This window comes from Melanerpes formicivorus, unplaced genomic scaffold (genome assembly GCF_026170545.1).
Source record: "Melanerpes formicivorus ecotype bairdi unplaced genomic scaffold, bMelFor1.0.p_v2 SCAF_2, whole genome shotgun sequence".
In the NCBI taxonomy this organism is placed as follows: Eukaryota; Metazoa; Chordata; class Aves; order Piciformes; family Picidae; genus Melanerpes; species Melanerpes formicivorus.
In genome coordinates this window covers 25,066,761-25,071,894 of record NW_027142354.1, presented here as the reverse complement: position 1 = coordinate 25,071,894, position 5,134 = coordinate 25,066,761, and positions in this window count along the sequence as shown.

Sequence of the window (5,134 nt, the reverse complement as noted above, 5' to 3'; positions counted from 1 at the left end):
TCTATACAAAGGTTATCTATCTAAAATAGCAGAAGTACCCATATTATCCAGATGTCCTCTGTCTATCTAAAAATAACAGAAGTATGCATATTATCCAGGTGTCCTTTATCTTATACAAAAGATCATCTTGTCTAAGACTAACAGAAGTGGATTACTGAAAAATCCTGTTATTTCTTATCTATGCAAAGGCTATCTGCCAACTCCTCTCCCCCTCCCTGCATTTCAGCATTTCAGCTAACGAGAGGAAGTTTCTTATTGACTCTGTTATTCTGTTCAAAATAAGAATTTTCTGTTCATCACTGGGGCTGAGGAGCCTAGAAAAGAGCAGCCCCAGAGGGGATCTGATCAATGCTTAGCAAGAGCTAAAGGCTGGGGGGCAAGAGGCTGGCGCCAGACTCTTGTCAGTGGTGACCAGGGACAGGACAAGGGGCATTGGGAACAAACTGGAAGCCAGGAGGTTCCATCAGAAGAAACCTCTTGGCTTTGGGGATGCTGGACCTGTGGAGCAGGCTGTCCAAAAAGGTTGTGGAGTATCCTCTGGAGAGATTCCAGACCTGCCTGGACATTGTGGTCCTGGGCAGCCTGCTGTGGGTGACTGATTTGGCAGGGTCTTCAGACTGATTGATCTTCAGAGGTCCTTTCCAACACCCACCATGCTGGGACTCTGGGATTTAGTGCAAACAAAGACTTTAAAGTGCTAAGGGAGGGTCTAAATTGTTGTCTCTGGGCATATTCCAGGGGCTAGAGATTTCTGCAGCTGCTGGCACCACAGACCTGGGATACCCACATGCCCCATCTGATTCCAGGAGCTGTCCCCAGATCCACTCAACCTGGCCAGGAGGTCCAGTTTGGCCTCTTCCAGGCTCTGCCTATAGGTTCTTAGTGGTGCATCCATGAGTGATTGGAGACTTCTGGCCTTGGCCTCGTTTCCATTGCCTGTTGTCACACCTTTGTGTCTCTGACACTCTTCATCACTCACAAACCCTTACAATCAGTGCTATGAAACCTGCAGTTCCCTATCTGTTCCTCATTTTCTTGCAGGAGCTGAAACCATCAATGCCAGGAGCTCAGAAGTGTTTGACAGCAGCCTACCTCTACAGGCTGACTCCTCATGCTGTGGCCAGAGTCCCACCACCAAAGGCACCAAGCACCTCATCCAGTCTCTTCCTAAACACTTCCAGTGCTGGTAACTCCACCACCTCCCTGGGCAGCACAATCCAATGGCCAATCTCTCTTTCTATGAAGAACTTCTTCCTAACATCCAGCCTAAACCTCCCCTAGCACAGCTTGAGACTGTGTCCTCTTGTTCTGCTGCTGGTTGCCTGGCAGAAGAGACCAACCCCCACCTGGCTACAACCTCCCTTCAGGTAGTTGTAGACAGCAAGAAGGTCTCCCCTGAGCCTCCTCTTCTCCAGGCTAAGCAACCCCATCTCCCTCAGCCTCTCCTCACAGGGCTGTGCTCCAAACCCCTCCCCAGCTTTATTGCCCTTCTCTGGACACCTTCCAGCGACTCAACATCTTCCCTAAACTGAGGGGCCCCAGAACTTCCTATCAGACAAAGGAATTCCTGTAGAGAGTCCTAAACTCCAGGAGTGTTTGGGGACCTGGTTGAAATATGAAGAGCAGTAGCAGTGGGGGTAAATTTTGGGATAGAAATGTTTTTCTATAAAGATGAAAACAGGCAGCTTGAAACGTTAGGGCCAAATAAGGTGTGGAAGGAGGTCATCCCATGGTGGAAGGAAGATTCTCTGAAGTCATTTGGGAATATTACAGGGAAAAAATACAATTGTAGAACTCTAGGTGGGAAGGGACCTTAAAGGACATCTAGTCCAACCTGCCCTGTAGTGAGCATGGGCATCTTGATCATCTCTAGAGAGATTCAGGACCCTGGATGTTGGGATTGTGGGCATCCTGCTGTGGGTGTCCCTGCTGGAGCAGGACTGAATGATCTCCAGAGGTCCCTTCCAGCTCCCACTGCACTCTACTGACCCTGGGTTTTGAAGGTTTCCATGACTTGGGCTTTTCACAGACCAAGCCTTGAATGAGTTTTATGAAGAGCTTGGTTATCTCAGCTAGTTCAGGGCTCTTAGTGAAGACTTCATGCCTCTTGAATGTGGGAATAGGTCTTCTACAGCATGTGAATTAGACATAAGATCCATACTTATGGAGAGAACATCTTCTGGCTTCTGTAACTTCTCTTTGGTGCTTTATTTAGGAAGAGGATCAAAAGGCTTCTTCTGAAGAAGATCAAGAGCAAGAACCTGATCTGCAGTCAGCGAGCAGTGAGAGGAGGCTGAAGGTGTTCATTGTGCATCCTGCCTGTTAGACCTGGGAGGTAGGGGCAGGTAGAGGGTCTAGTTCCTGACAGAGCTTCACTAAAGTTCTCTTGTTGTGTTTGACCTTCAGCTTTTCCTCTCTTCTTTCTGAGAGGGAGACAGAGCCAGGCTGTCACTGCTCTGCAGCAGCAGACTGATCATTGAACCATGGAATGGTTTGAGTTGAAGGGACCTTTCAGAGTCATCCACTCCAACCCCCTGCAGTCAGCAGGGACATCTGCAACTAGAGCAGGGTTCTTAGGGCCCCAGACAACCTGACCTGAATGGTTCCAGAGATGGGGCATGTGCCACTTCTCTGGCAAACCTGGGCCAGGGTCTCACCACCATCATGGCAAAGAGCTCCCTTCTATCTGGTCATAATCTCCCTCTTTAAGCTTCAACCCATCACCCCTGTCCTGTGAAGATCAGATGGTCCTGCTTTGGCCAAACAACAGAAACATCCAGCTTGAAAACAGGTGTTGAAGGCCAGAGGGCCCCAGTGCAGTGCCTGAGGAACTGCAACTTCAATATAGAAATGCTGGGCAGATAGGACTGGCACCCAGGTGTGGTACCCAGCTGTGGTACCCAGATCTGGTACCACTCTCCACCCAAACCATGCTAAATGCCACCTAGATGGCAGAGGCATCTGTGCTAGAGTATAAAACCCAGGAGAGTGCCATCTCTGTGAGGTGCAGGGGCACCAGCAGTGGCAGCTGGGAGGGCAAGGCTGTGGCAGGGACAGGGCTGTGCTCCTCCTCCTCCAGCCCAGGCAGGGACAGCTTGGTAAGCAGTGCTCAGCCCGTGCAGGGCTGGACATTGGTTGTGATTCTGTTCTGGAGCTGCTGCAGAGATTGGCATCCCTGACTGCTGGATGTGACCCAGGATTTATGAGCTTGAGCTCCATCCCTTGCAGTCAGGGCAATTCCCAGGCTCATGTGTGTGACAATGCCAGCGGTGAGCAGTGTGAGCAATCTGGCAGTGTAGGCCTAGAGCCTGACATGGTGGTAGGTCATGCTCAGCATAAGTGCAGAGCCAGCTAGCAGTGTAGCAAAACAGTGCTGTGCCTGCAGCATGTAACTAAAACAAGGCACTGGTAGCTATAAGCACAGAAAGTTATCCTGGGACAACAGAACATGCACCTGCATCAACAAACCTCCTGTGTCGTTAGTAGTTGGACCAATAATCCGTAATAGTGCGATGTGTGGTCACTCATAGGGAACCAATGAAGCCATGCCAACAAGGCACTCTGAGTTTATATAAGTTGTACAAGTTCCCTTGATACACACTTCTGCCTTTCCTTTCTCTTATTCTTCTACGCTTTACTTTACTGTGCTATACTCGCACCATAGGCCTGCGACACTGGAACAATAAAGGAACAATACTCGATCATATTGGTCAGCTGTATTGACTCCAATCTCTGTCGTCCCATTACATGTGTCTGTCACTTTAATAAGTGTGGTTTGGGGTCTCACAGGCCTATTTTTCCATCCTGGTGGTCATTTCGGGTCCTGAGGGTCTATTCTGGGGTCTTGAGGAGCAATTCTGGGACACGGGAGCCTACTTTTGGGTCTTGGGGAGCATTCTGAGGCCACAGGAGAGAGATTTTTGGGACCTAGGAGCCACTTTGGGGTCGTGGTGAAGGCACATTATGCCCAGATACTGAATCTTGTCCCAGCATGTGGACAAGTTCCCCCTCCTCCAGGAGGAAGACAAAAGCCAAGGCATTAGCCAGGCCAGCACGCACCCAGCGCATGCAGTGCTCATGCTGACACCAAGTATGGGACCTTGACCGACTGGACAGATGGGCAGAGTGCAACATGATGGCATTCAACAAGTCCAAGTGCTGGGTGCTGCACTTTGGCCACAACAACCCCATGCAGAGCTACAGGCTGGGGTCAGAGTGGCTGAGAGCAGTCAGGCAGAAAGGGACCTGGGGGTACTGATTGACAGGCAGCTGAACATGAGCCAGCACTGTGCCCAGGGGCCAAGAAGGCCAATGGCATCCTGGCCTGCATCAGGAACAGTGTGACCAGGAGGAGCAGGGAAGTCATTGTGGCCCTGGACTCAGCACTGGTTAGGCCACACCTTGAGTCCTGTGTCCAGTCCTGGGCCCCTCAGTTTAAGAAGGACATTGAGAATCTTGAATGTGTCCAGAGAAGGGCAACGAGGCTGGGGAGAGGTTTGGAGCACAGCCCTCCCTGTGAGGAGAGGCTGAGTGAGCCGGGGTTGTTTAGCCTGGAGAAGAGGAGGCTCAGGGGAGACCTTCTTGCTGTCTACAAATACCTGAAGGGAGGTTGTAGCCAGAAGGGGATTGGTCTCTTCTCCCAGGCAACCAGCACCAGAACAAGAGGACACAGTTGAAAGCTGCGCCAGGGGAGGTTTAGGCTGGGGTTGAGGAGAAAGTTCTTCAGATAGAGTTGTTGGCCATTGGAATGTGCTGCCCAGGGAGGTGGTGGAGTCACCATCCCTGGAGGTGTTCAAGAGGGGTTGGACATGGTACTTGGTGCCATGGTTTAGTAGGCATGTGACAGGTTGGACTTGATGATCTTTGAGGTCTTTTCCGACCTTGTTGATTCTATGATTCTAAGAAGATGAGAAGCAGGGGTGCAGGCTTTTTCTTCCTGCCCCCCAAGAAATAGTGCCAGGGAGAGGGTCTAGAGCAGATTGCTACCATGGGGCAATGATCTCCACAGCCAGCTCATGGACACCATAGACTAGGAGTTCTCAGTAGGGCTAAGGAGAAGTTGTCCTGCAAGTGGTGACCACACTCCCCAGGGTGACACAGCTGCAGGGCCTTGCAAAGGAAGCTCCCAGTTGTT